The sequence below is a fragment of the Echinops telfairi genome, unplaced genomic scaffold, assembly GCF_000313985.2.
Source record: "Echinops telfairi isolate 266 unplaced genomic scaffold, ASM31398v2 ScPeMD7_60;HRSCAF=208, whole genome shotgun sequence".
Lineage (NCBI taxonomy): Eukaryota > Metazoa > Chordata > Mammalia > Afrosoricida > Tenrecidae > Echinops > Echinops telfairi.
The window spans coordinates 38,424,684-38,445,684 of NW_022103958.1; the positions used below are offsets into that span (position 1 = coordinate 38,424,684).

The 21,001-nt window shown below is 39.7% G+C and overlaps 1 protein-coding gene across 1 annotated transcript in view; it reads right to left on the reverse strand.

Annotated features, from left to right (window-relative positions):
* Nucleotides 1-19,044, reverse strand: part of FAR1 (fatty acyl-CoA reductase 1) — a 74,650-nt gene extending 55,606 nt beyond the window's left edge. The window contains exon 1 of the mRNA XM_004711559.3: nucleotides 18,942-19,044. The gene's annotated coding sequence lies outside the window, so the exon portion shown is untranslated. The remainder of the gene's footprint in view (nucleotides 1-18,941) is intronic.
* Nucleotides 19,045-21,001: the final 1,957 nt, after the last annotated feature.

The window sequence follows — 21,001 nt, forward strand, 5'->3', positions numbered from 1 at the left end:
CGGAACTGTTGGTCCCGTTGTTTTCTCCTCCAGATTGTTCATCCAGCCTATCCTATCCAGACAGACCTAGCGGCTATATTTCCTGAACGAATGGGAAAAGTCCTTTCCTTCTTTAGGAAAAGGCTGATCTTGAATACGGTTGCCTGTGGTAGTCACCTAATCAATTTAAGGATTAAGAGTGTAGGGGTGGAGTCTAGGCTGTCAATCTGGAGATAGCCAATGAGACCTCTGTGGGCATGGCCTTCACCTGAGAATTCTGGGAAATCTCATACTTCCTTCGTACTGCTACTTCCTGGGAGACATTGCAGAAGACAAGCCACATGGACTCAACTAGACCTCGGAAGCCGGAGAAGCCACAGAGACCCCTGACAGCACTGAGATGCTTACAACGCCCGCCACTAGACCCAAAGACTTTCTACCCATTGGCTTGTGATCATCCTGCATTTGGCTTCATTGCACATGTTTCGTGAGTCTGAAGAGGACTTCATAGATTGATATCGGAAATATGGGCTAATATCGGACTTATGGACTTGATCTGGACTAGGCTAGGATGTTTTCGCAATGTTCAATTTCTTTTATATAAACCTCTTTCTTATAAACATATGTGTGTCCGTGGATTTGTTTCTCTAGTCTACCCAGACTAACACAGATTGCCCCAGTCTGCTATCGTTTGAGATTCATCATGTCACAAAGCACAGTCAATAGCAGTGAAATGCACATGACTGCCAAGTAAGGACGGTAAACTGGCTCTACCTGTATATATCTTTCTACACCAATATTTACTGACCTGACCCAGTAACTGATGAAGGCTCCATATTTCAATTCCTACAAACAGATTTATGGAAACTAAGCAACCAATATCAAAGCCTCATTTGAATTAAATGCAACTACTTATAAATTCTTACATCTACAGATACACCTGAAAGTAGAGTTTACTTAATTCCCTTTCTATTAAAAACTTGGTAAACTCCCAGTTTAGCAAATAAGCCCAAAGTCAAAATCGATTAATGCTGGAAACAGTGGAAGAGCAAAAGGACAAAAAACAACATACTCTTCATTCCCAATCGGGTACAATTCCTGTGTTTAACATAGCCAGTCAAAGCTGTTTTGTCATTAATTTTCCAATTCTTATCTCATTCTTCTACACAACCAAAGTCTCATCAGGATGATCTCTTGGCAGGAGGAAATTCAAACAGCAAACAAAAACTTAAGCTATGTGTTTGTTGTGTTTAAATTCCCCTGGTATCTATGTGACTGGGTAAGTAAGAAAAGAATTTTTTTAGGTTCTTTAAAAGAGGGGAATCAATTCCAAATTTTTTAAAAACAGGAACTGGCAAACAACTGGAAGGCCAGTTTGCTGATCCCTGGTCTAAGTAATAATTTCAAATATTCCACAAATATTATGAAAAAATAATAAAATTATATAGATATAAAAGGCATGTGGCAGTGGAACCAGTTCAGTCTAAAACTCTATAGCCTCTGATTGCATGGGAGTCCATGAATAGCACAGATGGGTAAGCACACAACTACCAGTCAACAAGCTGATAGCTGAAGTCTACCCAGAGGCACTTTAGAAGGCAGCCCTGATCATCTGCTTCCAGGCACAGCCTTGAAAACCGATAGAGCCTATAGGGTTGTCAGGAGACACAACCGAGTCATCAGCAACTAGTCAATGGCAAGTTGGGAGAAGTATCAAGGTCACAGTAAGAGAAGTGGGATGGGAGATATTGTTGAGGCTACCTTTAAAAACACAGCCTACCACCATTAGTAGTACCAGTGACCCAGTTATTATCAAACTGATTCCAACCCATAGTGGCCCATATGTGTGAGAGAATTGTGCTGCACAGGGGTTTCAATGCTGGGGGTTTTAGGTAGTACATCACCGGGCCTTTCTTCAAAGGTGCCTCTGAGTGGACTTGCCCTTATAGTCTTATAGTCAGCAGACGAGTGAGTGAACCATTTGTACACCAAGGGACTACAGCATCAAGTGAAGTAAATGTTCAATACACTTGAGATTATCAAACATTAGTCTAAGAAAAGACCTATTTCATGTGACTCACTAACTGCCATGAAATCAACCTTGACTCATAGCGACCCTATAGGACAGAGTAGAACTGCCTCTGTGGGTTTCTGAGACTATAAATCTTTATGAGAGCAGAAATTCTGATCCTTCTCCTGTGGAGTGCTGGTGGGTCTGAACTGCTGACTTTGCAGTTAGGAGCCCAGTATATAACCCATTAAGTCACCAGAGCTCCTACTAAAGAGCAAGCAAATGAGTTGTTCCTTATTACACATTTGTAACCACGTGTGTTAGACAGGGTTCTCTAGAGAGATAAAACCAAATTGCTGATAATATATTTATTTATAAAGATAATTAGATATATAACAAGAAATGAACTGTTAAATCATATACAGATAAATATATAATACAAGAAATGAACAGTTAAATTATAAAGCACTACAAATGGCTCACTGCAACTCACTCCTGTGAGAGAGAGTTGTGAGAGACTACCAGTCTTTCTTTTTTTTTTTTTGGTTGATTTGTTTGTTTACTTGTTTATTGTTCACTTTCTACCCCAGCACATACATTCTGAAGATCAAAGACATTTTAGTGTTTCTACATTATTTCCTGATACATATTTGTGACTAAGAGATATTGGACAGGGACCCCTTTTTAAGCTGTAGCTGGTCATAGACTGCAGTTTGGAGTGAACAGAAGTTGGGCCAAGCAGATTTGGGAAGGAATGGTGACACATTGATGCTTGCACATGTTCTCAGTTCTAATAGCCATTGAGTGCTTACTGTGGAAGCGAGGAGGACCAAGGCATAGATCCTGACCTTGGATGGATTGGGTTTGACACCCAGACTCTTCCACTTGATACTTATGAAGGGACTTAAGGCTTATTTTTCTCATGATTTCTTCATAGAGATCATGAAGATCATCCCACAGGGTTGATGTGGAATGACCTGAGATATGTAGGCTAAGCACAGTGCTTGGCATTACTAAGGACTCAGTTAAACAGCCGCTTTAGTTACTGCTATGTGCCGGACACTGTGCTATCTTGTTTGAAGAAGGAATGGAACAGGTCATGGGAGATGTTCTAGAAGTTATTAGACATATTCGTTATTAGGCCTGGTATTTAATGAGATTTGAGAGTACTTTGCTTTCGTTTCATTTCCGGTTGATTTGGGTTGTTATTGATGACCCTGTGACAGCGACAAGAAGCAGTCTTTTAAGCTATTTCAGATGTATTTTCTGCAGGGCCCCACCGGAACAAAGGTCTGGTTGGCTAAGCAGAAAGCCCAGCATGATAAGGATTTCACCTTCTCTTCCCAGAACCAGTCACACATATATCCTGCTGTCTTCTCCCACCTCAGCCCCGCTTGATGGTCCTCATGGGGGGGAACCCGGCCACGAGAGCAGGAGCAGCCTCGGGGACTGAGAACTGGGGAGCCTCCCCTGGCCCAAGAGCCTGAGAGGGCCCCCGGGAAACCAGGACTGGGGAGAGCCTTCAGGGTGAGAGCTATTGCTCACCACTGGTTATATCTCTTTAGGGGAACATCATTACAGGTAACCGAGACTACCAGTCTTTCAAGTCTAGTCTGCTGCCAGACCTTCCTCTATTTATAGAGAGAGCTAGGCTATGTCGGCACAGCAGCCAATCACAAGGCAGGTCACCAACTGCCAGCCAGGTCACCAACCGCCAGTCCCCAGCTCCAGAGATGTCTTAAAGGGACCTCAACTTACAGCAACACAGTCCTCAGGCTAGGTGTCCCACAGGTAGTGTAGCCTTTAAATTGAGGCACAGAACAAGCAAGGCAGCCACACACTGGTCCGATGATCAAAGAGCGAGAGACAAGAAAGACAAGGCTCACCAAGCCATTTATCTCTCTGCCCTTCAGTTAATCCCACTTGTGTTTGTCAGCCAGGCTGGCACAATAAACTATCTCAGCACGTAAAGCTCCTTCTAAAATGTTCCTACAGACAAACAAGGGGGTACTCCCCCCCTCCAAAAAAAAAAAAACCAGAATTGCACTGGGAGGAGTGGAGCTTTCCTAGCACGCATTTTACCAACAACTCTCTCTGAGTTAGTGCATCCAGTGACATCGATTGGGAATGTTCTCTCTGATCACAGTGAATTTTTTTGTATAAGCAATTTCGCTCAAACATCATTTTTTTGTGATGGCTGATTTAAGAGAACAGTATGCTGTTGTGACATTTTGTCTCCTGCTCGGGAGATAAAAGTTGCAGAAATTGTTGTGACATTGAGCACAACTTACAGGAAAAACTTTAGTGAAATGTTGACTGATGACAAATCTGATTCTGGATATCCATCAATTTCCCGAATGAACGAAAATGTCGACTCCTAGTACATTTGGAGTTTGTTCCACCAGGTCAGACTGTCAATCAAGCTTGCTGTTTAGAGGTTCTGAAAAGATTGCTTAACAGTGTGCGACCAAAAAAAAGCCTGATTTCTGGCAGATGGGGACTGGTTTTGCCACCACAACAATGCACCTGCTCACATAGCCATCACAGTGCACCAGATTTTGGCAAAATACAGCTTGCTTCTCTTGCCCCATGCAACTGACTCACCTGATCTCACTCCATGAGACTTCTTTGTTTCCTCGAATGCAGAGGGGCATGAAAGGACAGCAATTTGATGACGTAGAAGAGATGGAGAAAAAGACGAGGGAGGTGCTTGTCAGCCAGCCAAACAGGTGAGTTTGAAAAATATTTCCAAGAATGGTGTCGCAGATTTGACAAATGTAATAAGTGTAATGGAGAGTATTTTGAAGGTGATAAGGTGGTATTGTAAAAAAAATGTAAGTACATAACTCTGGGGAAAAATCCAGGTTTTTGGGGGGTATCCCCTCGTACTTTGAAATACTTTGTTTACCCAGCATCCTGATTTACTAAATAACAATTTCATTTTCCCATGTTCTATTATCTGTGAACTTCTAAGCAATAGGTTACCACTTGAAGGTGACCTAATTCTAACCCAAAGCAAACCAATTCATTTTTAGTTAAGACTATGAAGGCATATCACTTTTGTGGATATGGTAAACAAAAAACCAAAACTCACTGCTATTGACTAAGTTTTGTAAAAAGGTCAGTGGCTTCAAAGGGCCTCTCAACTTCCTGAGTGGGGAGAGAATCCCATCAACCTCAGCACAAAGCAATGAAATGACAGCATACCTCCACTCTCCAACTTCTTAATTCTGAAACCAGTCATTCCTTCCATGGCACCATTTACTCCTCTACTGGATTCAATAATTCATACAATATCCACACAGAACTCTCAGTAATACTCATAATCATGGGCTTACTGATGAAGTAAAAAGTCACAAATTTAAGATCAGGAATGACTCAAGATAGCCTTTCACTGTCTCTTTCAGCCCCCAGGCCAGTCTCTGCTCAGGTAAGTTTTACAAAGTTCATTAGTTAGTAGGCGCTCTAAGGCACTCTATTCAATCAGCAAGCCTCCAGCTCAAAGACACTCAGTTCTCTTGCCCCTTGAGTTAGCACAACCATTGTGGCCTCCTCACTTGACCAGGCAAAATTCATTGCGCCATCTAATGTTAATCTCCTAGTTCTGCTTACCATTTCTTTGCACTGCTTCTCACTAGCTCACAGAATTGTCAGTGTTAAAGAACCCTCTTTGCCTCCTGGGTGTAGGTGTTCTGGTATCCTAGGTTCAAAGGACATCTCAAAACTTGACTCTTCTTTCTTAATGGTAGTACGGTCCCTCTTCTAGTCTTTCTGATTACTTATTGTAAGACCAGCTAGATGCCAAATATGGAAATATGCAGATGACACACCTTGCTTGCTGAAAAGGAAAAGGGCTTGAAGCACTTACGGAAAAAGATCAAGGACTACATTCATAAAGAAAATAAAAATCCTGTCATCTGAACTTCTATAAACATCATCATGATAAACAGAAAGAACATTGAAGTTGCTGAAGATTTCATTTTACTTGGATCTACAATCAACACCCAGGAAGAAATAACGCAGAAATTAAATGACCTATGTCATTGGGCATAAAAAGAAAAAGCCACGGTATTACCAATGGCCTTATATGAACGCTAGAGTTGGACAATGAATAAGAAAGACTGAAGAACTGATGACTTTGAATTATATATTAGTGAAGAATGTTAAATACTCCTGGGGCTGCCAGAAGAAAGAACAAATTTGTCTTGGAAGTAATACAAGCGAATTTTCCTTAGAAGGGAAAATGGCAAGACTTCATCTGAGGTGCTTTGGACATGTTACCAGAAGGTACTGAGTCCCTGGAGAAGGACATGATACTTAGTAGAGAGGAAAAAAGACTCTTAGCAAGATGGATTTAAGTGGCTGCAACATTGGGCTTAAACATGGGCACAACTTGAGCCTGGCTCAGACTCAAGCAGTTTCATTCTGTTGCATACGTAAGTCAGAACCAGCTTGATGGTATCATGCAACAACAGGGTGGCAAAAGTGACAAATCCTTTTGTTAACATTCCATACACCTTATTTGCATGGGCCTACCCCCAAAAGCATTCCATGTACCTTTGTTCCATGCACCATTGTTAGCAACCCATCCAATCCCTTTGGTGAGCACCTTATCTACATAGCTCCACCCAATCACTCGGTGGGAATAATATGGTTAAAAAGGTCATATTAAAAAGCCACACTACCACAACTTTCTTCTAAATTTCCAGGCAGCCTCCCATCTGGAAATCACAGGTCAAGTGTTTTTTCTACTGCATACCATAATTTCAGAAATTTAATTTGTATACATTTTAAGAGTCAACATGAAAAAGAAAAACCTTCTCTGAAAGCTCTAAACTAAATAAAAAATAAAGAACCAAAATGCAAATTCAATGTGCACAAACTATTTATTCATAAATCTTATATTCATAAACAAGAATATCCTTCAAGGGAAAAAAAAGAATATCCTTCAGAACAATTTGGTAAAATCAAAATAATTGGGGGTATTTTACTGGTTATAGAAGCAGTCAATTAATTCAGTCTTAAACTCACTGCCATCTAGTCGATGCTGACTCATGGAGACACCCCCCCCTGTGGGTTTCCTAGACTGTAATTTTAGGGAATAGAAAGCCAAGTCTTTCTCCCTTTGAGCAGCTGGTGGTTTTGAACTGCAGACCATGCAGATTGCAGCCCAACAAGTAACCACTGGAGCAGTGGTTCTCAACCTTCCTAATGCTGTAATCCTTTAATACAGTTCCACATGGTGTGGTGACCCCCAACCATAAAATTCTTTTCTTTTGTTTTTTCAGTTGTTCTTTTTTCAAAATCTTTTATTGGGGGCTCATACAACTCTTATCACAATCCATAAAAACATCCATTGTATCAAGCACATTTGTACATTTGTTGCTACTTCATAACTATAATTTTGCTACTGTTTTGAATCGTAATGTAAATATCTGATATGCAGGATGTATTTTCATTGCTACTAATTGAACATAATTAAAAATAATTAAAGCATAGTAATTAATCACAAAACAATATATAATTATCTATTGTGAAATTCTGTGTTTTCCAACGGTCTTAGGCGACCCCTGTTAAAGGGTTGTTCGACCCCCAAAGGGGTTGCAACCCAAAGGTTGAGAACTGCTGCACTAGAGGAAGACCCTCCAGGAGCTAAACTGACACAATGACTATGAAGATAGCCACAGAGAAGCCTGCTTTTGTACTGAGGGTGGCTGAGTTGGAACTGTTCAAAGGCCCCTAACAATAGAAGCATTTAAGACTAAGTCTGATGCTACAGCCGGTGAGGCCCCTTGGTGGTGGTGATGTCTTTGAGGAGGTTCAGACTCATAGTGACCACATATACAACAAAACAAAACACGGCCTGTCCCGTGCCCTCCTCACAGTTGTTCTTATGTTCAAGCTCATCATCACAGTCACTGTGTCAATCGACCTTTTCAAAGGTCGTTTTCTTCTTCACTGCCCCATGATGCTCAAGTAAGATGTCCCCAGTAGCTGTAAAACCCTAACCGCTCCTTATCTGATGCCGCTTCCCTATGCTGAATCTGTTTACAAAACTGGATTTAAAGCAGGCTCTTAGTGCCACTGCAACATTTTTCAAATCATGGTAGTAAGTGGGCTGGGACACTGTATACCTCTCTATTCAGGAGCAGGAGATTAACAAAGGCATGTCAAAGGAAACCTGTGAACTCTACTTCAGGGCAGCCCTTCCCAAATGTCACAGCACTACAGGGAAAGCAATGCTACTAAAAAGCTCAGTGATTACGCTATCAGCTTTCTAAGATAAAGACTTTTCAAAATTAAACTAAGCCTCTAGAAGGGCTACCAATGATTTTAAAAAGCATGACTTTCCACTGTAGTCAAAACATGACTACTTACGAATACACTATTAAGTCAGAGATGCAAAAATGAACTAGAGAATGTACCAAAGATCAATTATTTCAAGCAACAAATCTGTAATGCTATAAAGTTCTTAGCCCTCATGCACATTCAAAACTAGAAGCCTCTAATTTTCAAGAGGGACACTTTTTGTCACTAAAGGTGTGTGATTTTCAGTTGTGCTATTTTTAGCTGGTCATGGGTTTCAATTGTCATTATTTCTATTTTTTATTAAAATTTGTCATTCGTTAGCTAAAGCATTATAAATGTTATTTTAGTCTAGGCTTTAAGTCAAGTATTTTTATAATTCAATTAAGAACCATCCAGTTAGTGTTGGATTAAGTTGAAAATAGACAAAGATTGCACAACATGACAATTGTCAATGTCACTGAATTATACTCATAAAACATACTGAGTTGGCAAACGTTTTGTCTATTTTTACCACAATAAAAGTTGGGGGAGTGGAAGCTATCCATATCCCTAAGGAGCCCTGGTGGTGGCACAGAGGGTTCCACATTGAGCAAGCCAACATTTCAAAACCACCAGCCGCTCTGCAAGAGGAAAGCTTTCTACTCCTGTAAAGATTGAACACCTTGGAAACCCACAAAGGCAGTTCTATTCTGTCCAGTGGGGTCACTATGAGCCAGAATTGACTTAATGGCAGTGAATCTGAATTTTGATCCATACCCCATAGCTAAAGAAAATCTCTTCAACAAAAATGTTTGTACACTGATAATGAACTTTCATTTGACTTATCGAACTAAGAATGACTAAGCTGGAGTCCTTGTTCTAAGGGTCCACCCCCCAGTTATGGAGTCACTATGGGATTACTGACCACATCTGAAATCCCATACCAGGGTACTTCTACTATCAATCATTTGCAGGTCTCCATCTTGGCTGCCAAGCCTATACTAACCACAAGTGGTATAAGGCCTTGAAGTCAGGATCAACCCTGACTTCAATTTAGTTTTGTAGTCCCTGCCCCCTCCGTCTTCCACCGGCCCCTCAATCTGCAGTTTTGTTTTCCTCCATTTCTTAGTCAATCATGGCCCCAAAACGGAGAAGATGCCAGAAATAAACAATTCATGTTTTAAACTGCTTGCTGACCTAAGTAGTATGATGAATCTCTCACCTCCCTACTCCATTCTGACCTGGGACCTGAACCATTCCTCTGTCCATCTCATCCCACTGTATATGCGACCCAACCTTTAGTCACTTGGTAGCCATCTATTACCAAATTGGTGTTGAGGTATGACAGTCCTTGTGTTCAAGCACTTATTTCCCTTAATAACTGCTCTATTTTAGTATTAATTATTTGCTATTAATCTCACGTGTAAATTAAACATTATCAAAGGTCTGTATATATAGGGAAAAAACAGCACCACTGGCTCTTGAACAAGACAAAGGATGGCGGTGGTGACCGCATCAAGGGCAGTATGTAAGTAAAACTTCTGACTCAAGTACTTTACTAATAGCCTACTGTTACCCAGAAGTCTTACCAATAACATAAATTCAATTAACATATGTTATACTTACTTACACTGGTCCCACGTAAAAGCTACATTTTCAATACAAAGGTATAGTGTAAAAAAAATGTAAGGTGGTTTTGTTTTGTTTTTTTAGCCTGCTGGCATAGCTACGTTGACAAGTTCACATATTTTCTTTCCTTTTTTTAAAAAAAAAAATGGTCCTGACAGTTGTCGTTAGGTGCCAAGTCAGTTCAAACTCCTAGCGATCCTATGCATAACAGAAGGAAACACTGCCCATTCCTGCCCCAACCTGTTCTTTTGAGCCCAATGTTGCAGGCACTGATGTCAATTTGTTGTTTGAAGGATCTTCCTCTGTTTCTTTTCAAGCATAATGCCCTTCTCCAGGGACTAGTCTCTCCTGACAATATGCCCAAAACACAGGAGATGAAATCTCATTATTCTTGACTCTAAGGGGCATTCTGGCTATACTTTTTTTTTTAAATTTGTTTGCTCTTTTGGCAGTATTTTCAAGATTCATCACCAGCACCATAATTCAAGTGCATCCATTCTTCTTTGGGCTTCCTTATTCAATGTTAAACTTTCACATTCATATCAAGCAATTGAAAATAACATGGGTTGGTAAGGCACACCTTAGTCCTCAAAGTACCATCCTTGCTTTTCAACACTTTAATGAGATCTTGTGCAGCAAATTTACTCAATGCAATGCATCAACAGATCTCTTCACTACTGCTTCCATGAGCATTAACTGTGAATCCAAGCAAGACAAAATCCTCGACAACTTCAAGCTTTTCTTCACTTATGATATTACCTATTGGTCCAGTTGTATGGTCCTTACACTATGTGGAAGTTACATAATCTCGTGTCAATTTGAGTAAAGGGGTAGAGTCTATCTAGCCTGTCAATCAGGTCATAAGAAATGATGCCTGTGTGTGTGCATGGCCTTCTCCTGAGGATTCTGTAAACTTCCAGTCTTCTTCCCTGGAGGTGGACACATACACTCTCTCTCTGCTTCTCCTTCCTATTGACAAGACACATGAAGCAACGCTGGTGGCAGCCAGACCCCTGGCTGCCAGATCCTTCCATCGCCCCTGGATCCACAAGCCTTTCCACCCACAGGCCTGGGATGTTCCTGTATTCAACATCATTGCATGTGTTGCATTGAGTATGAAGAATTTATAGACTAGTATCAGACATAATGGGCTAATATCGGACTTATGGACTTGATCTGGACTGGGCTGGGATGTTTTCTTAATATACAATTACTCTTTAATATAAAACTCTATCTTACACACGAGTGTCTCTGGATTTGTTTCTTTAGTCAACCTGGACTAACACATAGTATATTCATTTATCTTGAAATGGTGGGTCAACCCCAGCCACAGAACTCAATTTATAATAGATATCAAGCAATTCAACATTTTCTTATAATGCCATGGCTTTTCCTTGCTTCTTGGGAGCACTTCCTGCCTCATTAGTGGTACTTTGTATGGGTTCTATGGTATTATTCGCAGTTCGCAGTTTTGTATTAAACATGATGAAAAACACGCAAGAACCACAAACGAGCATTCTTTACTGTGGTACAAAATTTACCAGTCAACTGGCAGAGATGAAAAGCATCACAGCATCTTAAAATGTGCTTTCCCACACCGGTCAGATTTATGCTGCTCAAAATCAAGCCGTGCAGAAAAAAAAAAAAAAAAAAATCAAGCCGTGCAGTTTAAACTGACGTGGCATATAAGGCTGTGTCTAATGTATAGGACAGGTGCTAACCACAGCTTCAAATACCCACTGGGTCTTGGAACATGCCTGTATTGTGACTCCCCGTCCAGCTCCACCCCAGTTGGCAAAGGGAGATGAGGGTTAGCAACTTTCCCCGCTTAGATGTCAATGGTCCCTCAGTCTCTACTGGGAATGTTGTCAAAGGAAGCAATCCAATTGTCTGTCTTTAAAGTCTTTTCCTGTTTTGCCTCTATAATTTTGCCAGGTTCACAGAGACTGCTTACAACTAATGCTCCCAGGCAGGGATCAGACCTGAGAGGGGTGTGGTGTGTGTGTGTGTGTGTGTGTGTAACTAGGGGGGTGTGTGCACAAGAGAATAAACTCTATGAAGTCCTTGGCAAGGTACACTTTGTTTATAGCCCACCACAGAAGGAATAGCAATTTGAATTCTTATAAATTAATGAAATTATGATAAGAAATGGAGATTATTGATGACATTTTGGATTCTCAATATCTGTTTCTCAGCTATGAAATTGATTTTGGCTCTTGAGAAGCTACCCAAAATAAGACTGAGGTAAGAATGTAAGGCAAAGTAAAAGCACTAGCAAATTCAGGGGGTTCTTAGTCAACTTATCAAATGAAAATCTGTCACAGAAGGAAAAAAGGACCAAAATAATTAAGTACAACTAAGCTACTAAAACTCAGGGAAAGTAAGGGCAAAAAAAGTCACACTGGGATAACCATTACTGACTGGCCTCTAGTCAAATCAACCTCTCTAGTCATTCATTAATTTTATTTAAAAGGAATCTGAACCACTGATTGCTAAATCCTTATCTGACTCTCAAAATCTGTATTTCAATCATTATCTACAAGAGTAAGTTATTTCTTAGTAATACATTAGATACAGGAGAATTATTAACTCCAACAGGTCAAAAGGGTTATCACCATTGAGCAATACAGCTACTATTCCCTAATGTTCAAACACTGCCCCACATAGCCAAGTGCCCCATTACCACCTAATTCGTCTGAGGCTTCTACTTAGACTAACCATCATTATGGTTACATTTAAAGCATAACCCACAAGTTTTAAATGCCACTATTTCTGAAAAAATACGTTTCATATCACCTCCATCAAACTTAGTAGATGAAGAGTGCAAATGATTTCAGGGTCGCACCAAGAATGAATTCTTTGTTAGATAAATGCACTTGTCTAAGACCCTGCATTATTCCTAGGAGTTATTCCAACACAGACATGAGCCATAGGGGTAGGTAGGTCAGAGAAGTGTTTTCACTCTAGGCAGAGGAAAAAAAATGTATGTATGGCTTTTTAAATTCTAACCTTGTTTACTCTACTTCCTGTTAATTCGTGATAGCAATTACACATATGTTTAGATTCCCCTATCTACTCCAAACTCTTCAGCAATACTTTCAGTCCAGCATCTTTTAAAAACTGATTACGGCTTATTTTTCCCTAGGAATGTATTCAAAAATTAGCCTATTTTTAAAATTATGCATTTGCTATAATCAGCTTTATAATTTTATCATTCCTAATAGTTAAAAACACTCATGAAAAGTACACGCAGAAACCTGATTCAGTTACATTTTAGCATTATACACTGTGTCTACACATTACACAATGGGTTATTATACCAGGATCAGGATCCATAAATCAGGATCCATATTATACCAGGATCAGGATCCCACCTTATCCTCCATGCCCCAAGGATATTTTGATAGGCTCTGAGTGTCTTAATGATTCCATGAAATTCTATAAGAAATACATCTGTATGCATATTTTGCTGAGACCAGAGCACAACTCTGATAATATGCGCAGGGAGGCTTATGGCCTTTGGCTAAGAACCTCTACATTATGGAACACACTTTCAGATTTTAGTTGCAGAATACTTCCAAGTAATAAGATACAATGATGCTAAAGAGTTCTTATATATCAATGTTTCTGCTAAGAATTGTACAAAAGCAAGAATGATTTAAACTAGATTGTTCAAAGTAATCTTAAAACTGTCAAGTACTTCTATTTAAATGAAATGCATATACATATTCTAGACTAAATGGATTCATTAATATCTGTGGTCCTAAGGTATTTAGAAGGCTTTTTAACTGAATATGCTATATAATACAAAGTGTCTCCTAATTTGCAGTACAGCAAATAACTTTTTCCAAGCACCGATGCAAGAGATGATGTCCTGTGTCAATAATATCTGGTACGGCTTTATCTTTATTATTTTATTGTTTTATTGACTATGCAAAGGCATTTGACTGTATGGATCATGACAAACTATGGATAGTCTTGAGAAGAATGGGAATTCCAGAACACTTCACTGTGCTCATGCAGAACATGTACCTGATCAAGAGACAGTTGTATGATTAGAACAACAAAAGATTGCATGGTTTAAAATCACAAAAGGTGTGTGTCAGCGCTGTATGCTCTCACCATATTCATTCAATCTGTATGCTGAGCAAAGCATTGGAGAAGCTGGGTTATACGAAGAGAATGCAGCGTCAGGATTAGAGGAAGGTTTATTAACAACCTGCGATGTGCAGATGACACAGCCTTGCTTGCTGTGAGGAGGACTTGAAGCTCTTGCTGATAAAGACCAAAGATTGGAGCCTTCAGTATGGATTACAACACAAAGTCAAGAAGTCCAAAATCCCAGTAGAGAAGTGGGTGAAGAGCAACATTGGATGGTGTAGGATATGACAAAGTAATAATAATTTATAAATTATCAAGGGTTCATGGGGAAGGGAGGAGCACGGAAGGAGGGGGGGAAATGAGGAGCTGATACCAAGGGCTCAAGTAGAAAGCAAATGTCTTGAGAATGATGAGGGAGACAAATATACAAAAGTGCTTGACACAATGGATGGATGTATGGATTGTGATGAGTTGTACAAGCTCCCAATAAAATGATTTAAAAAAAGGTCCAAAATCCTCAAAACTGGATCAATAGTCTAGTTGTAACACGGTGATAAATGGAAGAAAGATTGAAGTTATCAAAGATTTCAACTTGCTTGGATTTTCAATCAATGCTCATGGAAGCAGCAGTAAAGAGATCAAATGACATAATGCACTGGGTAAATCTGCTGCACAAGACCTCTTTACAGTGTTGAAAAGTGTGGATGTTACTGAGGATTAAAGTGTGCCTAACCCAAGCCACAGAATTTTCAATGGCCTCATATAACTGTGAAAGGTGAACACTGAATAAAGAAGATCCAAGAACACATGAATCATGCATTGAATTATATTGCTGGTGAGGAATCTTGGAAGTACTGCCAAAAGAACAAAGAAATCTGTCTCGGAAGAGAGCCCCAGTGTTCCTGAGAGGCAAGAACAGTGAGACTTTACCTCATGTACTTGGGACATGCTTTCAAGAGAGAACAGCTCCTGTAGAAGGGTTGTCATGCTTGCTAAGTAGAGCAGCACTGATAGAGCGGAGGGCCCTCAAGGAGAGGAACACACACGATGGCTGCAGCGAAGGGATCAAACATGAGAACAGTGGTGAGGACGGCCCAGGACCAGGCAGGGGCTCGTTCTGTTGTACACAGGGCCACTGTGAGCCGAACCAACCTGATGGCATCTAACAACAGGGGTCTAAAAAACAGTCAGAGACAGAACTGGAAATTACTCTTTGGAGCCAAAATAAGGTTTTCTAAGTCTCTGCTTTACCCTTCACCGTATTCCCTAACTTTGCTTGCCCAGCACAGTATAATGCACAAGGGTTAAAATATACAAACACATTTCTACTGCATTTACATTAACACACCTGGTCTTATTCTTATTTTGCTGTATGGTAAGAATGTCTGGGATTTGCTTTAAAATAAAGAGAGCAGATGGAGGTAGAAATGAAGCAAGATTGACAAGTCAGTGAAGGTTTAAAAGTTACTGATGTGTATATGAGAGAAATTACATTTTCTTTTTACTCTATGTTCCCACAAAATTTTTGAAGCTTCCTTATACTACTGTGTTTTTGCTTGTTGGCAATTTTTCATGATAAAAATATAAAGACATTTGCCTCTCTCATAAGGATGGGAAGTTTCCTAAAGAATTTTAGGTCCAGAGTTTTCTTTTATGTATTTACTCTAATTTATTAACACTCTATTCTCTCAACAGAATTATCTTTCATTGAGTCTTGAGCTTTTTGGTGGTACATTAAGTAAGTTTTTATTAACCCAGATAAACATTCATTCACTTACTATTGATTGGGTGCCTATTTTCTATAAATGCCAAACATAGTAAATATTTAATATTTATATTACTACCAATCATGGTAGTGTGTTTAAAAAAATTAATTCTAATAAATTAAGACTGGCAGTATCCTTAAGAGTCTACAACAAAAAAGGACAAGGAGGGGAAAGGGAGACGAACTGAAAGAAAGAGACAGAAGAAGCCATAACTACAGTTTGCAAGAGAAGAATCTAAGGGACCTACTTTTGAAGGAGAGAAGCCTACAGCTTGTTCAAGTTGGAAAGAATTGGAAGTTCCCCTTCTTCTCTCTTTTTACAGAGGAGGAAACTAAAGCCCAAAAAAAGGAAGTGCCTTGCCTTAAATTACACATCAAGCTTCTAACAAAACAAAAAACTCCAATCTAATGATTCACAGTTCAATACAGACTGTCTACAACAGAGTAACTTTTCTACACCATAATAATCATTAGAAAGAATGAACTGTTTTAGAGTATTAATATTATTCGATTCCATTATGCCATACGAAAGAAGAAAGCAGTTATTGGTAAGTAAAAGAACAAGACTGGACTGGTAAGAAATTGCACACAAGAAACTGGTAAGATAGCAATACATGAAGACAATCTGCATACACCACACTTTCTCAATTCTGAGACACTTTTAACGTTAAGACACAGTATTCATTGCATGCACATTTAGAAATAAGGCACAGTAGAACTTATCTTCATTTCCAAAAATATGCTAAGATTTGAAAGCCAGAACTTGTAAAGCAAGAAACTGTGAAACAGTGAACCCAGTTAGACAACAAAAATCGATGCTTATTTAGAGCTGGTGTCCCACCCAGGTCACATCAAGTCCACACACAGAGAAACAAGAGTCCCATGTTCTAAGGTAACAAATCGTTATTAAATACCTAGAGCTTTATTTAAACATCGTTTTTAAACAACTGTAGGTAATAATACAAACAAGTCTTTCTTGCTATTTGTCTCTTAAGCATGAAATCTGGGGTGAGAAAAAGAAAGCTGCCAATGCCACTTCTGCCACGTAGTAGTTCTCAAGGGTACTAGCTTCTCTGTGGCTCATTCTCTTCACCAATTAAATGGATACTCGACTTATGAGATTTTGGAAAATTAACTGTGATAATAAATTAAGGGAACATAGCACAGATCCTACTGAAATAAGAATTCCTTTAAGTTTCCTTCCATAATCCTTAAGGACTATTTTTATATAAGGGAAGTCTTATTCCTGATTTACAAGATTCCTCCTTCACTGTAGAAATCTGAATAACTCTATACAGCTCCTATGGCAAATTCAATTGAGTTTAAGGACAATTCTTCAATAAGAAAAGCTTATTTTCCTGACACTTGTCTTTTTTCCCCTTTCAAAAGGGGGCAGGAAACTGATGCACAAGTATTTATTCTAGTTATATGCAAATTTAACCCTTTTATAGTGTCTGAAATGCTATCAAAACACCTATGGTCAACCCTGTGAAGAGAGGAACTACCGAACCAATGTGGAGGAAGGAAGGAGGGATATGAGACCAAAAGAAACAGTTAATATGACTCAATTGCATGAGGTTTCGTGTGTGTTTTAACCTTACATTCCTGTATGAAATTCTAAGAAAACGAATGTTCATGAAAGTCAAGACCATACCTCCATGATTTGAAGTGCTTCACTAACTTCATCCCTTAGATTAAGCAAATGCCATCTTTCACAGGTACAATTTCAGAGTTTGAGGATGTTTCTAACCCAGTCATTACAAGAGGGGAATGTGCCCATCAAAGTGGCTGGTGTGGACAGACACAGATAAAATCGTCTTTTCTCTATCCCACACATAGTTCAGACTAGCCCCTTCTCATACAGGCAGACCGAGATTACAAATGACTTCTGTCCTTCTACCTTAAAACTGAATTTGCAGCCAAGTCCGAACAGCTATGTTTGCTTAGGTTCAGTCAAATGTTTGTCTTAGCATTTAATATGAAGGGGGCCCTGGTGGCATAGTGGATTAAAATTGGGCTGCTAACTACAAGGCCAGAGGATCAAAACCTCCAAGTGCTCTTCGGGAGAAAAGATGAGGCTTTCTAGTCCCACAACGTATTAGTTTTGGAAGCCCCCTGGGGCAGTTCTACCCTGTCATATAGGGTCACTTGGAGTTAAAACTGAGTCGATGGCAGTTAATTTGAAAGTTTTCTATGCATAAGAAACATTAAAGAAACAGTTCCAGGTACGTTAAAAGATACAGTATATTTCTGATGTATGTCAAAAGTAGCAGAATTGTGCACGTGTTATCAAAAACCATTTTACACAGCTCAAAATTGTAATACAACAGATTTCACAAGGGTTGATTCACAAGAGTATATTCGTAAGCTGGAGATTACCCATAATCTTTCATCATCATCTCCTTTCAGTGTAAGGCCCTTCTCCCAGTATTAACATAAAAGATGCTCACTTTAGAGAGTCTGGCAAATATGAAAAATACAAGCACTTTTAAATCACGCAGTTCTCACCCACCACAAAAGACCAAACATCTTTCCTATGAATTTAACCATAATTATTCTATCAAATATTTCATTTTGTATAGGCTACTTTCTACTAAATGTCTTTCTTCAGCCTAAATTTGCATTACTTTTTTACTTACTTCAATTATATCACTTTAAACTTTGATCTTGAATTTCTCAACTACAGTTTGCTGTTGATTACATTCTTAAAACTTTAACCTCATATTCCTCGGTATCTGCAAAAATCTCTCCAACTCATCTTTTTCTCCTTTATGAACTCTTCTTTTATTAAATCTGCTCATCTGTAAAAAATGGCTCAGGTCTCACTTTAGGATTTTGTCAATTTGAATCCCTATTACTTAAGCACAGTGCCTGGCTTCAAAAAAATACTCAATATACCACTTGCTGATCGACTGTGTCAATCTCAGCCCTGCCATTTCCTAGCTGCATGACACCGAGGCAAGCTAAATTTCTCTAACACTCAGAGTCCTTGCCTGTAAAATAAGGATCAATAAAATGAGATGCTGTTTGAAAAAGCTTAGAGTATTGTCCAACATAGTAGCATTCAATAAATTTTGCCAGCATTATTAACATAATCCAGTAAAAAGCTAAAAAATGTTTCTGGTTAGTATGTATGTATGGTTGACCAAAGGATAATTTAAAGCTCACCTCTTCCGGGTACTCGTCCCTGATTGACTTCACAGCACTCAGATAGATTACTTCTCTGCTCCAAGTTGCCTCGGCACCTCAACACTTAGGTATTCTGTTTATACTAAAGGTGAAATGTGATCCCAGTTAATAGTGTTACCCACAAATTATTTCACAAAAATTATTTCTACATTCTAAGGAAAAGTCCCCTGGGAACACCGTAAACAAAAAAAAATGGCCTCTGTGGTTTCTGTCCTTGACATTAGGCTACTTTTTATTTGTCAATAGGTGTTTAACTACGAGGTGGTACCCACCCACCCCCCTGAAAAACCGATGCTCATTTGTTTTTCTGATGTGAGGGGGATATTTGGAGTTAGTTTCACCAGGTCAGACTGTTAACCAAGCTTTCTATTTAGAGGTTCTGAAAAGATTGTGTAACAGTGTGTGACAAAAAAAGGCCTGATTTATGGCAGATGGGAACTGGTTTTGCCACAATGACAATGCACCTGCTCGAGCAGCGATCTCAGTGCACCAGTTTTTGGCAAAAAAAACAGCATGCCTCTCTTGCCCCAGGCACCTGACTCACCCGACCTCACTCTGTGCAACTTTTTGTTTCAGCGAATGAAGAGGGACAAGAAAGGGCAGCAATTTGATGGCATAGAAGAGGTGAAGAAAAAAAGAGCGAGTTGCTGTCAGCCATCCAAACAGATGAGTTTGAAAAATGTTTCCAAGAATGGAATCGCAGATTTGACAAACACATTAAGTATAATGGAGAATACTTTGAAGGTGACAAGGTTGTTTTGTTAAAAAAAAATGTAAATACATAGCTTTGAAAAAATCCATTTCTTTGGGTGGTACCCCCTGGTATATTTCGAGCCACAAACAAAAATCATACTTCGGTGCTTATCATCTCTTCCCATTTAAATCTACTGGAACTCTGACAATGGGTCACCTTCTTCCCTATTTCTTCTCTGCTCTGTCCTCCACCCACAACCCAGAAATAAAAATTCCAAAAGCTTAAAAGAGAAAAGCATAATAGTGATAAATACACATACACATACACACACACACAGAACTCTGAACTGGTTTAGCCACAAAACTATTTCCAGGACTGTGAAGCACTTCCCAACAATGCCATGATCTGTATTCATATTCCACTACACCGAGTTGATCCTATACGCTGGCGGAAGGAGCCCTGGTGTTAAGGCACTTAGCTGTCAATGAAAGCTGTCAGTGAAAAGTTTGAACCTAAGGTGTGCCACTCCATGGGAGGACAATACGGCTGTCACGGCTTTGAAAGCCACATGGGACCATTCTACTCTGTCCTATCGGGTGGCTAAGAGTCAGAATCTCAATGGCAGTGGGATGGTACCTACATGGTAATTCTAACTGGTGTTGCTATAAGAGACCCTGCATCGTTTACATGCATTACATATTATGCACACCCAATAAGATAACCACCCGAGAGCAGATTTTCCTCACAAAGACCTTCTGATGCTATCTTTAATAAAGTCGAGGTTTTAAAAATTCCCTGCAAAATCAAACAATGTGTATGTCATTACCCTGAAAGGGTGAATTTGTTTGCTGCTGAAGCAATGAGACGGGCTGGCTGTGATGGGGGAGGGTGATCGACTCAGCAGCCAGCGTTCACAAGGCTGAGTGCTAGTCTTGAAGGCATCAGGCTCTTCTGTCTGTCTCGGCATCTATCAAAACCAATTAGTGGCTCTAGCTCACCTACTCATAAAAGATCCACATCCTTCAGTTGCCCACACACAAATCTACCTTTCACTTCTGTAAACTTTCTAACTAGCCAACTAACGCCTCCTCGTCGAACAGCATTCATCCACACGCACCTAAACCCTTCTCTCAGTCATCTTCCGGTTTCACTGTGTGTGTGTGGTGTGTGTTACTTCACAGACACGTGTCTTAATTTGCCTCGCGTGCATAACCTTCAAAATCCAAGCCTGTCCTTCCTTTACTCCCAGGCCATTTCCCCCCTCACCCCTAGCTATCAAGTTCTATTTGCAAGAGGCTAGCCACACTCGCAGGCTCCACGTCTTTCTCCCCCGGCACCCTTTTCT